The following is a 19,382-nucleotide window of genomic DNA, read 5'->3' as shown; positions in this document are numbered from 1 at the left end:
TGAAGGTTTTATGACTTTATAAGAAGTCTTTGTTGGTTTATTTGAGTTTTCTGTATGTAATGACTCATTTCTGATTATTAATGGATCAAAGAAAGGCAAGATGTCACTTCACAAAGGAGATGGTGCTACATTGCTTGTTCGTTCAATCCAAAATGTGATCTTTTTCATTAAAAAAGAGTTTCCAATTCTACTCAAGAATTGAGTGGTTTAAAGATGTGCTTTAAAGTAAATCAGAGGAACGAAATCTTGTGTCACTGGCCTGTTTTAGGGCATTTAGTTCTGCTTTGATAAGAAAAGTGAATTTAAATTAGTGGCCTCCTCCAGCCCCAGTACCACCCACTATGCATTTAAATGTTATTGAAGCAAACTGCTTAGAGTTACCTAAGATGCTTCCTATGGTATAAGGAAGCATGTGCCTATTAATCCTATACCCTCCAAATGTCCCGATTTTCCAGGGACTGCCCCAGAATTATGAAAGCCACCCTGGCTTCAGATTTGATCCCAGAATGTCCCTATTTCCCCGGCCGGTGCTTCCACCACCAAGCTCAGGGAGGAGGATGAGCTGGCGCTTATCCTGAATAGCAGCAGCAGCAGCAAGGGAGCATCCTGTTGCCTCTCCATGGCTGATGATGCTGGCCTCCTCCCTTGGGCAGCTCTTAGCAGCTGCTGGAGAGCAGACAAGGAGGAGGAGGCCTAGTCCCATGTGACGTGCCAGTTCTAAGGGGCAAGCAGAGGGCAGGGCTGCCCTGGGTGGGGGAAAAGGGGGAGTGGAGCACAAGGAGTCTTGATTTAAAAAGCTTTCATCTATGCTTGCTTCTGTCTAACATTTATTTATTGGTATGTTTTTTTCTTTCTGTAAATCTACCAAAGAATAAAATAAATAAAATAAAATTAGGATTAAGGGGTCTTCTTGGAATGCTGGAGGGCATGTGTGCTGGGCCCCATTGGTGAAGTGATGGGGGGAAGGTGCCCTTCTTCTGATTGGAAATGTTCTGCAGAAGGGTGGGGGACAAAAATGAGGTATCAAGGAGTTGGGGGGAGTTAGAAATATCCCTATTTTCATCTGAGGAATGTTGAAGGATATGTAATACACCTACCTTAAATAATTATTCAGAAGGTTATTTATGTATGCCACTACTGCGGCTTGTGTTTTGTTAGCCCAAAAATGGAAATCGAGTGAAGTCCCACCTAAAGAAGAATGGCAATTTAAACTGATGGAATATGTGCAGCTTGCGGACCAAACATACAGAATAAGAGATTAAGAACATCATACGTTTAAAGAAGACTGGAAAATGTTTACTGAATATATAGAAAATTGTGTTTATTTGAAAACGTGGGTAGCATTAAGATAAATTCAACAGTGTAAATAAGCTTTAATAGATGTAATAATGGAATACTGAATGGTTTAGTTTATATAAAATATGCAGGGATTTGTGTTTTGTAAAATGAACCAGGGAAAGAGAAGAATGGAAGTCTTCTAAAGAAGGGGTTATTCTAAAATGTAAAACAGAAAATTTTTATTAAAAATATAGACTAATAATAATAAAAAAGAATTATTCAGAGCTGGCCTGAAACAAGAGTTGCTGACATGACTGCCAAAGTTGATATAGATTTCATCCCAGAATCCTTGACAACTATGTGATAGCAGCCACCCAGACACTGTGTGCAACTGAAAGCCAAATGGGACATGACACTTGTCATGCGGTTTGCTCTCGTATGCCTCTAAATGCCAGTTGCTGAGAAGCACCAGTGGGAAGAGTGTTGTTGCATTTGTGTCCTGCTTGTGAGTTTCCCACAAGGCATCTTGTTGGCCACTGCGAGAACAGGATGCTGGACTAAATGGACCACTGGGCTGATCCAGTAGGGCTCTTACATTCACAGCTCCACCCCAGAACCAACATCTTGAAGGCCCTCATCCTTGAGAAAGGGTCACTGTCTCCATCATTCCCCCACCCACCTTGCTATTCCTTTTTGAATAGCAAGGCATTCTACGAATATGGGCCAGAACCAACGGTTTAACTGCTTCTTCAAGATGTAAGACTTCCAATGTCAATTCCAGACAACTGGTTTTATATTTTGCTTTAAATCAGAAAATATATGGAGAATGGAAAATATTTAAGGAATATATAAGATTATATTGTACAAATGATACCATCTTAGCAGAACTGGAATGATACCTATAAACAAAAATGAATGAAACGAATACTTTAGTGGAATACATGAAAAAGGATATAACGTAAAGCTGTGCGATAAAATCATAATTATATAAACAATATAATGAGAACGATTGGAAGTTTTATGCATAAATTTTTATTTGATGGATATGATTCTGTATAAATTTTTGGTTCTTTTTCTTTTTTATGTTTTTATCTTCTTTTTTCTTATTCTTATGTCTTGATGTTGTTTTTTTCTGTATTCAATTCTTTTATACTTACCTTCATTGTAAACGTTCTTTTGTGTCTGTATTTTAAACCAATAAAGATTTACCATGAAAATATATATATGTATATTGCAGCCTGCATAATGAATTGATTGGTTGGTCTCTGCTGAATTCGCAAGAGTAACGAATCTGCTTCTGTACACTCGAAACAGCAGATTCGTTAAGGATTAAAATAGACGATGAAAAGCATATCAGACATTATGCAGTCTGAGTGGGATCACAATATTCAAGTCGCATTGTAAGCATAAGATTATGCCACCGTCATACTTAAAACAATACAATACTTACAAAGGCAAGATGCCTCACCTTAAAAAAGATAATGTAGAGCTGGAATAGGACAAACAAAATGCTCACATGCCTGGCTCAACTCCCCTATGGAGAAAGGTTACATCTGAGGCTTTTTTTAGCTTACAAACAAAGATGAGCAAGGGGAGACATGCTGGAGTGTGTAAGATTGTGCTTAGTGTGGAGAATGTGGATAGAGAAACTCTTTTTCCCCTCCCTTTTTCAAAGTACTAGAAGCCAGTGAAGCTGAATTTTGGGGTACTCAGGCCAAGTAACAGTAAGTTCTTCTTCACACAATCCATAGTTAAAACTATGGCGCTCACGTCCATACATTGTACTAATGATCGGATGGCATCCAAAGCAGTTTAGACAAATTTATGGAGAATAAGTCTATGCCTACATGGCATGATGGCTAGATACTACCTGTCCTGCCAGAAACAGCATGCCTCTAAACACTAGCTGCTAGGAATTATGAGAGGGGAGATTGCTGTCGTGCTCATTTTCCCTGCTTGTAGGTTTTCCACGGGCATCTGATTGGCCACTGTGAGAGCAGAATGCTGAACCGGATAAGCCTTTGAACTGATGCAGCAGGACTCTTCTTAACATTATGGTTTGATCAAAGATTGTCTGCTGTCTTAGATCCAAAATTGCTCTTACAGTCTAGCATATGTCAATCTCTGGCTGAAATTCATGTCCATCCATACACACAGCCACAAATCATTTTCGACACTTCTTCCGTTTAGGGGACTGGCAAATTCACACAATCTAGGATTTCTGTCCACCTCCTTCCCTTCCCTTCCCTTCCCTTCCCTTCCCTTCCCTTCCCTTCCCTTCTCATCTCTGCAACCACCTACAGAGAGGTAGAAAAATTGTAAGAGGAAAGGTCCCGAGAAGCCAGACTGAGAGTGTCAGGGCATCCAAGTCATCAGGCTTTGTCTGAACAAATGATGCCTGGACACTAAGGAACCTAGCCAGACACCCACTGACTGGCTTTCACCTGCCAGATATGTGCAAACTGACTCAGGATGGCTTCCTGCTGTGTGAAGCTCAGCAGGTAGCTCTGAGAAGTGGAAATTTGTTTATAACATGAGTAACAGAAGGTCAAATTCCAGCATTTCTTGGTTCAGCGGTTTACAGCATTTTCCAGAGGACTGCTGAGAGATGCAACTGGCTCCTGCGTTGCATGTACAGCATGGGGGGAGGACATTAAAAAATGTATAATTTTCCCCCAACCTAACCCAAAACTCTTAATTGTCTGATGCTCAACATGCCTTGCTGAGAAAATCAGTAGTGCACCAAGCACAGAAATAAACCCCATTGTAGGAACGCAAAGATTGGTGTATATTTGAATGCAAGGTGCTGAAGAAGAAGCAGCAGACCTGGGGAAGGAAGGCAGTGTGTGAAAAATAGTGTGAAAAGTGGAAGGCAAGTTTTTCATATTGCTTTTCACACAATCTCAGAAGCAGACTTCAGCCTCAAAAATGAATGGGGAGGGAATTCAGCACAGATCTATTTACCATAACCAGCTAGAGAAACAACTGCTACTAAATGGGACACAGCATTTTTTATACATATATGTTTGGTTTTTTAAAAAAAGAAAGTCCTGTTAAGTAGTTTGAACATTAAATCACGCCTTCCTTCTCCGCTCTTGTAAAATGGATGGATGCACCGACAGGTCTCCTTCCTCACCCTCTCAAATAGTTTTATCCTGCATTATGACCATTCCAATGCCCTTGAGAAACAGCATTGCTGTAACGTGCGATAATCCATTATAAACCCTGTATGTAACCACCAGAGCCCAAAGGAGATAGATTGCTCTTATTAACACAACCAAGGGTTCCATTACGCAGAAAGGACTGTAGAAAATGGGGCTTTCGGCATGTCCAGCGAGTGGAACAATTATAATGATTGTGATAAAGCAACAGGGGTAAAAAGAAAAGGAAAAGAACACGATTTCAAGACTACAGTGCTGGCTTAGCAGTAGCGCCAGGAATTTGTTTAATAGTTCCACTCATCACTGAAAGTTTCAATGAAGTTTTAGGAGCAACATTCAGTTGATAAAATTCTCTGGACAGGGTTAGCTGTCAGTCAATGTTATTGGTTCAAGCACTGGCCTAAACATTGATTGAAAAAATTCCTGGCAAGTTACATTCCCATAGCAATAGTCTATTCACTGACACAGTCCATCAAGACACTCTCCTGCCTATACATTTCCCGGGACAAGGTCCCTGAGGGTACTTGATTCAATCACTTTGCTGAAGAAGCTATGCAAGTCTGGGTCTAGTTCGTGCCTGGATGGGAGACTGCATGTGTTACACCATTTCAGTTGCCAGGAATGAAAAGAGGTAGGATATATATTGTATCAACAAAACACCCTCCACTGAAGTGAATGAGTGCTGTACAAGACTGAACTGTACCCAAAGTGAGTAGCAGTTTAGTTGCTGGTTGTCACTACAGCTGAAGAGCTCAACAGACATGACCTCATTCTCTCTTGATCTTAATTTTCAGGTAGCAACAGTATAAATCAGTGATGTGACAAAATGTTGATGTGCTTGGTAGAAAAAAATTGCTTGTCCCCAACTTAAATGTTTTTGCTTTCTTACTATATTTCTGTGTTACAGGTAGGAAGACGTGTTGGTCTGCCATTGTTGTTGTTTAGTCGTTTAGTCGTGTGCGACTCTTCGTGACCCCATGGACCAGACACGCCAGGTCTGCCATAGTCAAAACAAAATTAAAAAATTCCTTCCAGTAGCACCTTAGAGTCCAACTAAGTTTGTTATTGGTATGAGCTTTTGTGTGCAAGGTATCTGAAGAAGTGTGCATGCACACGAAAGCTCATACCAATAACAAACTTAGTTGGTCTCTAAGGTGCTACTGGAAGGAATTTTTTTATTATATTTCTATGGACACTTTTCAGGTTTTGAAACCAGAAGATGCAGACTGGCTTCTTGGAGAGGGAAGGCCTGCCACATGTCCCTCCTGGCCACACAGAGCAGACAGTGGAAGCCTAGCCCCTTGGACAGCAGCGAGTCCTAGCTTAATTAACTACCGACCCCAAAATCTGGGATCCCCTCAAAACAGGTGCCAAAGTTTTGCAATCATTTTGCAGCAAAAACTCCATGTTTTGCAGCACCCCAGAAATGGAGTAATTGAGACATCAAAATGGGGTTCGTAGTTAATGCCAAAAACCCAACATTGTCCAAGCAAATTGGATGATGTTTGGCTTTCGGGTGACCCCATTACCCCAGGTTTGAGTGCCTATTGCTCTGTTTGTGGAGCCCTGCAAAATACAGGGGGTTTGCTGCAAGACACTGCAAGACTTATGCCAAATTTGGAGTGAATCAGACAATGTTGCATTTTGGGGCATTAACTACGAACCCGGGGTTGCTGTATCCATTACTCTGTTTGTGGGGTGCTGAAAAACACGGGTTTTTCTCTGCCAAACGCTGCAAAAAAACTGCAAAACCTGGCACTGGTTTCAAGGGGATCCTAGATTTTGGGGTTCATAGTCAATGAAACCCTGATACCTAATGCCTCTCTGAGAGAGAATTCATCCCAGCCTTTCTCTTTGACTTAAAAACAGCCATTCTGCCTGTCTCGGACATTCAGTTTCCAAGCAAAGTGTTTTGAATGCATCATGTGGACCCTTCAGGTTTCTTGACTTTCCGCACTCACTGCCCCTCAGAATGTTTCTTTGTGTATTATTACAAGGTGTCTGTTTGCAGAGCCCTGTCATGCACTGCCAGAAAACTGTTCGCAGTCCACTCACTTATTGATTACAAGTAGGAACCCACAATGGCATGTTGCTCAGATTAATTACTTTAGTGCCCTTACACAACCCCTTTTCTCTCACACACTTTCCTGTCACTGTTGCTGGCTCCTTCACTTCCCACTGTGCCTCCTGTTTCATGTTTCTCTCCTTTCTTCCTCCTCTGTACTGTTGCTCTGCTATTTGTTGTGGTCAATAGTTATATTCCTAACCCTACTGACGCTCCAAAAAGTCAGCAGAGGCTTTACAGAAGGGACGGGGGGACATTTTCTGCCCAAGGGCCACATTTTCTTCTGGGCAGCCTGACAGGGGCCGCATGTCAGCAGTAGGTGGGGCTAGAGGCCCAAGTGGCCAATGAGCGTGAAGTCTACTTTTGCACAGGAGAGTAGTTTCTGCGCATACTTGCACACCTCCTTTTATCTTCAATTCAGGCAAGTGAGAAATGTCATCAGAATTCGAAGACACTTTCCAGCCAGGCAAAAACATCTAAGGAGGCTGCAAACATGATCAATAAAAGGCATGGTCCAGAGAGAGGACGTGTGTCTTGAAAGAATGTGTGGCCTGGGGTGGGTTCCAAGGGCCTCATAGAGAAGGCTAGAGAAGGCATAGGCAAACTCCGGCCCTCCAGATGTTTGGGACTACAATTCCCATCATCCCTGACCACTGGTCCTGTTAGCTAGGGATGATGGGATTTATAGTCCCAAACATCTGGAGGGCCAGAGTTTGCCTATGCCTGGGTTAGAGGGCTGCATTTGGCCCCTGGGCCTGAGGCTTCCCACCCCTGCTTTACAAAGTGGAGTTGGATGAAATCATGGACAATATTTTCCAGATTGAGGACCTAGGATAACTCAATCGGTAGAGCATGAGACTCTTAATCTCAGGGTCATGAGTTCGAGTTCCACATTGGGCAAAATATTCCTACATTGAAGGGGTTGGACTGGATGACCCTTGTGGCCCCTTCCAACTCTACAATTCTATGGTTCTATTACGATAATTTTTAAAATTACCAGTAGGGGGCCATTTTAATTAATGCTCACTTTTTGCAAGAAGTCAGAGCCATGCACTGTGAGTACTAATAATTAAGAAGGAAAAAATAGAACATTGTTTCCCCATATTCATAGGGAAGCTTTATAATGCCAAACTGAGGAGGGGATGGTATCAAATGTTTGATGTTAACTAACAAAGGACTTGATTTTCTAATAAGAAAAGGAAAGCTTCATTGAGAACAAAACAATTTTAAAATGACATTTACTCACAACCCCACTGTATCCTGTACTGTTTGCGCTGGGTAGCGTGTGTGTGTTTTCATAGTTTGCTCTGCAGGTCACTCCTTCCATCGTTCTTCATTACCTCACAACAAACCTGGCAGCGTGGGAACCGCTTCAGAAGTACAGAGAGGGTGATTCATATGCCGCTGCCTCTGACTGTGAGAGGAAAGGAGATTCAGTCTGCCAGCTTCTCCAGACAAGATTGGGGGTGGGGGGGAATTAAAAGCAGCCAAAGCAGTTAGTTTCCTTACAAGTGAACATCAAGACGCTGAGACAGATGAGAAGATGGACAGCTCAGAGACACTGCTCACATCCGCACCACACATTTAAAGCACATGGGAACTTAAGGGGGATGGGAACTGTAGCTCTGTGGAGGGCGAACTACAGTTCCCACAATTCTTCAGGGGCAGCCATGCGCTTTAAATGTACAGAGTGGCTATGACACATGAGGATGCGCCACTGCTGGCCACACGGTCCCTCATATGTGCTACCCTGCTTTCCTCCATGCACCTTTCCTTTCACCATTAGGGAGGATTGCGAGAGATGCTTTAGTACATTTAACAGAAAGCAGCAAGTTGATTTCAGCTGATCTCATTGGTTTCCAGATTCATACCGGTGGGTCCTGCTGTGGCTTTTTTTCCCAGTTAACTGCACTGAAGGAACCGTTCCAGCTAATTCGGTACCTTCTGTCACAGCGCTTGAATGGAAGGAGAGGTAGCGTGGGCTGACATTCTTCAGTACAGGCATTAGGCACAGGGCTGGTGCCTGTGCCCCAGTATCCACATTGAATTGGGCAGTCCTAATGGTCTCCATCATTAAGTGTGCAGCATGTTCAGTGTCTGAAGCTCTTCATCTCCTCCTGAGTTCCTTCTTCTTTGCAGGGTCAATCCCACTCCCCTTTCATTTAAGCAGGGAGGAAGCTATTCAAATATCTTTCCTCTATGTATGGTACCCATTCATTGATCACCAGTGAACAGTGGTGTAATTAAACCAAAGCAACTGCAGCTATCTAATGTTTGGTGAGCTTTCTTTTCAAGTCAACAGTGGCACCACAAAGTCAAATATGGCAGAGACTTCCTTCAGCTGCATTTCATTTCATTTCATTATTTCATTTCATTTCACTTTATTTTATTTCTTCATTTGGATTAAGTAATTGGGTTTAGGGAATTCTGGATCCTTTCATGAGCAGGTTTTCCTGTTCCTTCCTTCCTTCCTTCCTTCCTTCCTTCCTTCCTTCCTTCCTTCCTTCCTTCCTTTTATCACTTTTGGTTATGCCCCAGTTAATCTTAATTGCCCGATTATAATCCCCAACTGACCTTCAAAGTAAACTGTGACCTGCAGTTGGCTGGCACCCTCTCCTAATCTTTCTACTAACATAAAACAACCATTTGCAAAGAATTGGATGGCTTCAAGTGCACACAGTAAGGAAGTGCAATTGGCTTCATGAGCAATTTTATTTACATCGACAGCAGTAGAACTAAATTGAAAGGGCCATTCCTTCATTGACTGGAGCTGCTTCTCGACTAAGGCCAATAGTCTATTCAGTTCCAAGAAATCAATTCACTGTGGATTTAGCCCTCTCTGTTATTAACACCACAGTAATACCGGATTTAGATTTACCACCGGACTGAAATGTTGATGTCTCTTTTAGTGCCAGGGTAAAAGCCTCCAAATATTATTATTTTTTAAAAAAATATCATTTTCATTGAGGACATGCATGTGTCTTTGAAGGAAACTTACTGAGTCTAAAGGTGAACAGATCTTAGTCTGGCCTGGGAAGGAATCATGCATTTGCCACCTTGGGTTCATGGTGAATGAAAGACAAGACAACATTCTCCCTAGCCAGAGACAGAAGGCCAATCCATTCCGCTCTTTGCTTTATAGCAGTCATGGCTGATGGTGGGGTAGTAGCAGTAATGTCACCCTCCCAACACTGGTGGCACTACAGCTTACCTAGATGGGGTGCAGCAAGGCTACACTAGCAGAGCCAATCCAGAGCTCTTACTGGTGTGACCACACAGCCCTGACCTTGCTGCCTGGTCCCATTCAAGCCCCTCCCAGGTTACACAGCATCTGTTGTGGCTCCACCACAACACAGCATATGCTATTGTCTTGTAAGCACTTTTGGTTGTCAGTTCAGGGCAAAACTAGATGTCAATTTAATACTAGACTAAGTGGGCTCTCAGTTTTCACTGGGGCTGCAGCATACTTATAGAAAAGTTTTAATACCAATGGGCAACCAATGGTCCTCCAGATGTTGCTGGACAAGTCCTATCAGCTCTGGCAAGGGCTGATGGGAAATGGAGTCCAGCAACACCAAGAAGTGCAGAGACTCCGCAGCCCTGGTTTAACCTCTATTGCCGCAATGGCAATCCCAAAAATAATTGGTCCTGATTAAAATCAGCCTCCCCAGGGTCTATTATTTATTTAACCTGATGTAGATGCTAACTAGACATTAGACTCTCAGTCGCCCTGGCCAGTCATCAGTTTTGTTTTGTCTTAAAACTGTATTGCCGGTTACAAGCTATTTCTGTGGCTGCATCTCCACGACGCTGTTGATAATTTCCACTCCAGTTGCAAGCAGAAGCAGGTGACGGCTGGAAACAAAAATGGGCAACGAGTTCTGACAGGAAGGAGGAAAGGAATGATGATACGGGGAAAGAAAGTCACTGTGGGAGCAGTCTGAATGCACAGTTGGAGAAACAGGCTGCGTACACACTAACCCATTTGTAGCACAAAAATGTAGTTTTTCTCAGTCTGAAGTCGTTTGTGCTCATCATCCTCAATATGCTGCTTTCAGTCTAGATTGAATCTAAATCCTGATGTCCACAGTGGTGGATTTGGTTACGTGATAAGCATGTGAAAACCCTCCCCTTGATTAGGTTTCCAGTGCCTTTTTGCTTCCTGAACTTCCAGTAAGTGAAGGAAGTGGTGATTGCAATATTGGTATATGGCCACCAACAACATTGGGCAGTTGTAGCCAGAAGCCCATTGCCGGGACTACCTCCATCTCTTGTCACCTGTTTTCAAATAGACACACTGCACAGTAATGCAGAATCAATCTTCAATAAGCTTCTATTTTTGGAACGAAACCAAAAATAGGGGCAAAAAATAATAATGCAATAGATCTAGATTGTGCATCGACTATGTAGGGGGGAAAACATATACACATTCTCCATCGATTCTAGAATTAAAATGCCACATTTATGCAGCCACAAACAGCTCAGAAAGCTAAAAGGTGTGGCTGAGCTCAGTCTTTTGTCAGGATTCTAGCCTTTCAGTAATGATTTCCTTCCCAAATCTGCACTCTGATTTCGGAGAATCAAAAATATCTGGGTGACTGCATGCAATCCCAAGCACCAGAGGAATCTCTGTGGCACAAAAATTAAACAGTTGGTGCTTGGAAAAGTGCTCTGCTTTGAACCTTACCTGCGCAACTACTTGCTTGAGCCACCTGAGTAGAGACACCTTAAAGAAGACCATCACAGTATATACCTTCCTGAGTTGAAGATGGTGAATTTGTTTTATTTGGGGACAGAACTCAAACTCCAGGACAGGCAGGTGCAAATTGACAGCAGCAGATAAAAGGGCTTGATGGCAAGTGGCAAAGTCCCCGTTGCCAAATGCTGGCCAGAAAATCTGGAGTACCAGTGAAAGGCAAAGGGAGAGGAAGTAAAAGCCTATGACAAAGTCAAATATGAAGAAACATCAGTTCTTGTTTTCTCAGACCATTCTGCAATCAGTTCTATGCTCAAGTGGTATGAGTTGGGAAAGGACGCCATCTCACTTCTTTTAAGGCAATTTATAACAATTCTTTTTTTTTCCTTTTTTTCAGATAGCTAAAACCAAGCCTGGCCTAACCCTCTGACTTCCTTTTCACTTCCACTTGGAAACTCTCCCACTTCCTTTAAAATCATATTTTCTCCCACTCCCATTTCTCATTGATCCAGCTTTTAATATTTTAGACAATGCTGTATATAATATGTCCTAAACACAGTCATAACGAGAGGTTATTTGTGGTATTTACTGAACAATTGAGCTTTTTGTATCCAGTACAGGAATGTTAAAGTATGCAATGTGACCATACTCTATTTTGGAATGGATCTGAAAGTGCTGGCTATAGAATTGCAAACAAAAAAGAAAGGAGTAATCAAAAGTAAAGAAATTTGGCACAGATCCCCCTCCATATATAGCTCATTTACTTAGAGAGTGGAATGCCATGACATTGGAGGAAACAATACAGCACAAAGTGATATTACACTATTATGAGATGTTTTCTCCACCAGGCATCCTTTTTTTCAGCCTAAACACTGTCCACATTCTCAAGTCCCCAATGAAATTGGAATGTTAGCAAACGTCTTGCTAATTTCACAAGCTTGGGCTTTTCTCCTCTTCAGGAATTTAAAAGAGAAAAAGAGAGGTCCATATGCTCTCCAGCAAAACACAGATGAAAAGTCTTTGTCTGTTTCGGCAGCATTGACATTTTTTCACTTTCAAGAGATCATGTATTTAAACACCAGTGCAAATGAGGCATCCATGAAATTCCTAATTTTTCCTGGTCAGTGTCAGTTCTGGAGTGGGTGAAGACAGTGGCGTAGCGTGGGGGTGCAGGGGGGGCCAGCCGCACCGGGCGCAACATCTGGGGGGGGCGCGCTTGCACTCTCAGCTCTCTGCCCCTACCTGGCTCACTCACACTCTCTCACTGCAGTGCTGGCTGTGCCAATCCGATCTGAGCCACCGGGTCGCCACCCACTGTGGAGGGGGGGTGCCAGGCGTGTGGTGCGGAGAGAGAGCGAGGGACGATCTGGGAGAGGGACAGTGCAGCGGCCGCCCAGCGCAGCACTGCGCGCAGGAGAGAACCACACCAGACTAGACCAGGCAGCAGCAAGAAGAAGCTGGCAGTGGTGGCAGGTTAGGGGTTAGGGGGCCCAAATTACTTGCCTTGCCCCAGGTTAGGGGGCACAAATTACTTGCCTTGCCCCGGGTGCTGACAACCCACGCTACGCCACTGGGTGAAGAGAGTTGATTGGAGAAAGAGGGGAACCTATTTTGAGTTCAACAAAGATTCAGACTACACACACACACCATATGTGCTCTTCAGGGCTTTTTTTCACCCAGAACTCAGTTCCGACACCACTCAGGTGGGTGCCATTGCCATTCTAAGAGTATGAGGGAGGTGTTCAAGGTGAGTTCCGGCACATCATTTTCTAGAAAAATAGCACTAGTGTTATTCCATTTCCCTCCTATTCTTTGGTCATAGCAAAAGCAGCACAGTGATTGGGAAAAGAAACAAGAGAAAGGAAAGAATGGCTAAATTATGGACAATGAAGAATAAAGGATTGCTGGGGACAGTTCGAACAAGCTCTAGTATTGTTGATTTTAGCAGGCCAATTAAAGTCCCTGCAGCATCAAGTACCATTCATTGGGATAGAGGAAGAAGGGGGGGGGTATCTTTAATTCTTTATCCCTTAAAGAAGCATCAACAATGAACTCCTTTCTCTGCTGTCCAATTATGCTATAATTAAACTGAAGCAGCTAGTTGGAGCATCAGCATGAGAGAAAAATGGGCACTGGCAGCAAACAATTGAGCTCAACACAGAATGTCTTTCTTTAGTCTGTAAACTAACACAGACAGACCAGAGTGTTTGGGGAGTCAAGGAACATAATAGATGAAACTCACCAGCTTCCAAAATGAAAACACTATTCCTTCCGCCACCCCTATTTCATCCTTACTTTTTTTTATTAAAAAAAACCACATTGTCCACTTATCTGTCTGAACTAGATGACAGAGAATCGAGAGGACAAAGAAGCTGTAATTCTGCCATCTAGAGTCTGAAAGCTTGGCTGAATCAGAAAATTTGTAGAACAACCTCTAATCCAGAGAGAGGGACAGGTGGACTGTGATCTGGAGAAGGGATAGCAAACTGATAATCCATGAGCTGGATCTGGCCCCAAGGGCAAATGTTAATCAAGGTGCAATAAAATTTTGCACACAGCTTTGCTTGTGAAGCTTGTGGGCCACACTTTGTAAACTATAACAGTCCTGAGAAATTGAAAATACCATTGTTGACCATCTCTAATCTGGATAAAGTAAAGCTTACCTTGATTTATATGCAATGCAGCCTTCCCTCAATCTGGTACCCTACAGCTCCCATTAGTCCTAGCCAGTATGGTTCATGTTTGGGGATGATGGGAGTTGTAATCCAATCATCTGGAGAAGTATGAGGAAGACCATAATAGAAAAATTTGGGGTCAATGGACTCTGGCACCTGTGGAGAGGAAGGTGAGGCCCATGACTCTCATCACAGCAACCAGCAGGGTGAAAAAGCAGGTCAAAAGAACTCTCACACACATTTGGACCCACTCCAGGATCCTCAGCATCACTCCCTGGGGTCATATAAACATAGAATTGTAGAGTTGGAAGGAACCTTGGGGGTCATCAAGTCCAACTGCCTGCAATGCAGGAAACTCAACTAAATCATGCATGATAGGTGGCCATCCAAACTCTACTTAGAAACATCCAAGGAAGGAAGGAAGGCGTCCACTACCTCGCATGGAAGTCTTACTGTCTTCTGCAAACCAGCCTCAGCAGCATCCTGACTCAGCCAATCCATGACAGGTAGAAACCATTTTAAGAGGAAAGTGGGCTGGATGGTCAGGTACCAATATGCAGAGTTTTGGTTTTAATCAGTGCTTTCTTTCTTTAAAAAAATGTTTAGGGGTGCTCTCATTTTGACTCAAGAAAATCACTATTTTATAGTTCAAATCAGGCAAAATAAATACAGTAAATGGACAAAAGTACAAAGATTCACAAAATGTTTAGGGATATGCGTACCCCAGCATACCCCCCAGAAATAGCAAGCCCTTACCAGGCTGCAGATGAGCAGTGATAAATATTTCCCTTATGCAGCTGAAGTTTAAGAAGGCATTCTATTTGAAATGCAAAGAGCGAAGCAAAAGTCCCAGGTATGGTAGTCATGCATCCTCTTTCATAAGGGACAGCTTGAAGGGCTCTCAGAGGCCAGTCTTGTATCTGAAGGGCTGCCCAGTCCAGTTCTTAGGAACCTTAAGAAGGGAGAGCCGGAGGGAGTCTTAAAGTTGCCCATCTACTGTTAGCACCTACATGTTAATTAGTGTATGCATATGTATATATTTTCTTTTCTTTTTCTTTCTTTCTTTGGTGATGTGGGTTTCCCCCCCCCCTTCTTTTTTTTTTTTTTTGGCAGGGCATAAGTGACTACTCGAGCTGCAGGTGTGAATTGGCCCTCCCCCCCCCCCCCAGCACACCTTCTTAAATAATAGACTTTTCTGGGAAGATTCACTTTTCTTCATGCTTTCAGTTTTTGGAACTCTGCACTTTGCTCCAAGTCTTTCCACTCAACCCATCAGCAATCCCTAAACAATGCACAGTGAGGACTCTGGCCCTGGCATTCAATTAAAACAGCAGAGGCAAGAAAATTGCCCCTTATTTGCTCCCCCAGGAGAATCTCCTTTGTTGATTGACAGTTTCCCCCATCCTTTCACACTGGAGAGTCCTCAAGGGGTTGGATAATAATGCTGCTGAGAAGCAGCTGTGTGGAAAGTGTGAGAGGCTACACATTTGCCTTTGCTCCTGTCACACTGTGCATCTTCCAACCAGAAACGTACCCATCTTCTTCAGGGCTAGAAAGACTTAAGAGTTTTCCAAAAATCTGCTCTTTCTCTCAGTTTGCAATGATTATTTTGGTTTTCAGCTGCCTGAAGTGGAGGCAGGTAATGCAAAGACGACTGAGTTTTCAGACTAGTGTAAGAAAACTTTCACTGGTGACAATCGGCATAGTCACTTAGAGTTTCAGACCAATATGAGATGTCTCCTCCACCATCTCTGAACCTGCAGATTTAAAATGAATTTGCATAAACCAATCTCACCCACCCATCAGCTCTTTGTGCTGTAGTTTTTGCACATGCCTCTGGTGTTCCTCTTCAGCTAACTGGCACATGATGCAGTCACATGCAACAGGGTAAGGTAACCCTACTACAGGCAGTGCCATGAGGATGGACTGGGTAGAGATAGGAATGGTTGTCTGTGCAGCAACACTTCAGCCTGGGTCCTATCAAAGAGGGTGTTGGCATTTGGGCTTCACTTCACACAGCAAAATGTCATGGTGTGTCCAGCACTGCCCCTTCCTGAATTTAAGCAGGTCAGAGTCTGGTTGTTACCTGGAACGGAGATCATCTGGGAACCCCCAAGCTTGTACCCTTGAGCTCCACAACCCTTGAAAGAAAAGTGGCATCTAAATCCAGTAAGTAAGTAACTATTACTTATAAGATAGAAATAGCGCACTTAAATTGTTGAAAGCACCTCACCAGCATAATGTAATATTTCATTATTTTCTAATCCTCATGAGTGGAGGGATCTTTCTAATGTGACTGTAACTTATCTTAAAATGTTTGCAAAGGAGAAATAACATTTTAAGACATAGAGTTGTGTGCAAGAAAGTCATTCTGTTTGTGCAAGGGCTTCTGCTTGCACAATGGAGGTTCCCCCCTACCCCTATCTGTTTCCCTGTTTCCTTTTTTCAAGGGGGTGCACAAGGAGAGGAGGGGGAAGGGAATTCCTGTTGCACAAGCAGAAACCCTTGCATGAATGAGACAACTTCACTGGATACCACCAGATATTATATAGGCAGACAAAAGTATGAAGCAGTCTTGTACCTGGCATTCCTCGGAAACACCAAGAAACAAAACAAAAAAACAGTATAGTTTTTACACTGGTGGTTAAAATCAATGCAGCTTTGAAAGGTTAAGTCAGTAGACTGAATCAAGATGGTAGATTCAAAATGGCATCCAGTCATATCTGAACATAGATGAAAACCTGCTCCTTGATCTCAGGAACCATCATGCAAAGTTTGGATGCTGTATTTAAGAGATGTCCAAATATAGGTCTCCCTTCCTACCACTGCTCTCAAACATTTGGCAGCCATGCATAACACAGTAAGTTGTGAATGAGACCTGATAATGCATCAAGAGGTTTTCCAGATGGTCCTGAGAGGTAGGAAAAGATTTAGATGTGTTTCACAGGAGCCCTCATGACATCAGGCTCAGAGTCTCAATACATCAATGTCTCACAGCAGGTGCTGGCTTTGCACAGAGCTGCTGGGATGTATGGGTCTTCTTCAGGCTGCAAATCCAGTTATTTCGCTCCCTTTTGCCACAGCACAGATGCAGGGTTTGTGTTTTGTTTTTGCAAACTCAGCCAGCACAGAATAAATGAGAAATCCCCGAGGGCAGTCGCCATCAGGATGTGCAGCTGTGGTTTCATTTCTGAGAGCCTCTTCCCCATCTACTTCCATCTGCCAAAATGTTGCGGAGCAGGGGGCGAGCAACACGGCAGATCTCCTGCTGGCTCTTGTCCAAGCTGACATCCCCTAGTGCTAAGTCAAGAAGCACACGCTGCCATACCAGAGCCTTCAGGGCAATAGGCTGTAGATTGTTTGCAAAGAAACTTGAGCTATTGTCAAGTTGTGTGGTGCTACATAAGTCACAGTGGGTGAGCACATACAGGTGGAAACTATGATCAAGCATCAAAAACACGTATGAAGCAGCCTTGTGCCAAGTTAGATTATTTGTCCATGGAGCATGACGTTCTCTGAGTGGCAATGGATCTCCAGAGTCCCAGGGTAAAATCCTTTCCATCACCTGCTACCTGATCATCCTTTTAAATGGAGATGCCATGAGCTTTGCCACTAAGCTATGGTTAGTCTACGAAGTCATAATAAGCAACCATATTTTTTTGGGGGGGGGTGTATTCTTTGGAATGTATGAGGATCCTTCATTAATATTTCTCACATGGGTATTTTATGGGCATACATATTTTATTCTCATCACAAGCTAGGATAAGTTGAGTCAATGCCCCACATTGAGTTTCATGGACAGGGACTGAAGCAGATGTTACGAGCAACACAAAAGGAGTTTTCCAAACCAATAAAACTTCCTGAAAAGCCTTAAAGATGAGGCGGGGAACATTTGAAGCACAGATTTTATGGGCTTAGTCATTCATCCAGCAATTCCCACTGGAATTGCACTGACGGACTTTGGGCTTTAAAGTTTTAAGTGGCACACTGTGTGATGCCAACATTCAGTGTATCCTCCCCGCCTCTTGCCTTCCGTTGTTCCGTGTTTTTGCAGTGCCCTCTATGGCACCCTCTCAGCTCAGCACCCAGTGTGAACCAGTCACAAATCCACCTCCAGCAAATGCCTACACCTGATCTCTCTTACCAGGTTGGATCCCAAATCAAAAGACTGGTTTGAGAAAGAGGCAGTGTCTGGGGATGGAGCTTGCCAGGGGGAGGGCGGAACAGCAGGTAGTAAATGGATCAAGTACTCTTCTCTTCCACCTGTTGATTATCCCATGTAGGTCTCTTTGCCCCCAAATTCTCAGTAAATGTGGAGTTGAAATCCCAACAATGATGAAGAGGCAAAAGACTCTCCCCTTGTTCTCCACTGCTGCCACTACCACCAAAAAAAGAAGCCTGCAGGTTAATATCCTGTCTCCACCCCCACTGCTGCAGCTTCTTGGCTTCCCCTTCCTGGGGTGGGGATGGAGTTGGGCCTTCCTATGCCATCCTCTAATAAGCAGAACACAGCACCAGATGGTGTGGGGGTTGCTTATTAGAAGGTGAGTAGGCCATAGCCAGCCATAGAGATCAAACAGCAGGAATGTAAAGGAGGAGGAGTCAGAACCTGACAGCAATGAGGTATGGGAAACTGGCTGGGGTTAGCTTCTTAAAAGAGGTGCATTATTTGCCCTATATGTGTTGCCACAAAATTCTAAAATCCTGCCTCATCATATAGCACACACTATAGTACCACAACTTTTTTCCTTTACCTTACCACAACTCTGAGGCTCCACTCCTAACCCAACTTTCATAGGTGTAAGCCACACCAAAGTCAATAAAACTTACTTCTGAGAAGACATGCTGAAGATGGCACTGTGAGTCCAACTTGTCATTTGCCATTCAAGATTTCCCTCTATTGGCTTCACACAGAAAATCCATTATCATCTCTGGGTTGCTTAATTTATGAAATTTGGAATGTCAATTGTTTCTTGCATTACTGATCTCTCAACGAATAGCTGCAGATCTTTCATAATGCTACAATGTCTCTCTTCAAGTGATGGATAACCCACTATACGCTGAGTAAACTGTGGTCATGATGAAGCAATGGCACTGCTTATTAATGATGTAGCCATCATTCCAGGGATATCAGCTATCACCATTTGCAAGGAAGGAGTTTTAAAAAATCTGTTCCCTCTTACTTGAAGGAAAATTTGTAAACACACACACACAAACAGAGAGAGAGAGAGAGAGAGAGAGAGAGAGAGAACTAATCCTCTTTCTCTGCAGCTGATCTGCCCCTTACAAACCCAGGAGGGGGCTTCTTCCTCACACCTAATTGCCATCAATCTCTTCTTTTTTAATTATGCTCTGGCAGTGCACTGTTCGGTGCCATCTGATATTGGAACAAAGATTTGGATTTTCTCCCAGCACACTCTGGCAAAATTAAAACTCTCTGTTTTGTATAGCACTAATTTCAAAACACGCACACACAAACTCACTTGCAACTTTGGGGTTGTCAAACT

The sequence above is a fragment of the Podarcis liolepis genome, assembly GCF_965112155.1.
Source record: "Podarcis liolepis genome assembly, chromosome: 1".
Taxonomy (NCBI): domain Eukaryota; kingdom Metazoa; phylum Chordata; class Lepidosauria; order Squamata; family Lacertidae; genus Podarcis; species Podarcis liolepis.
Note: the sequence above shows the minus strand (reverse complement) of the source record.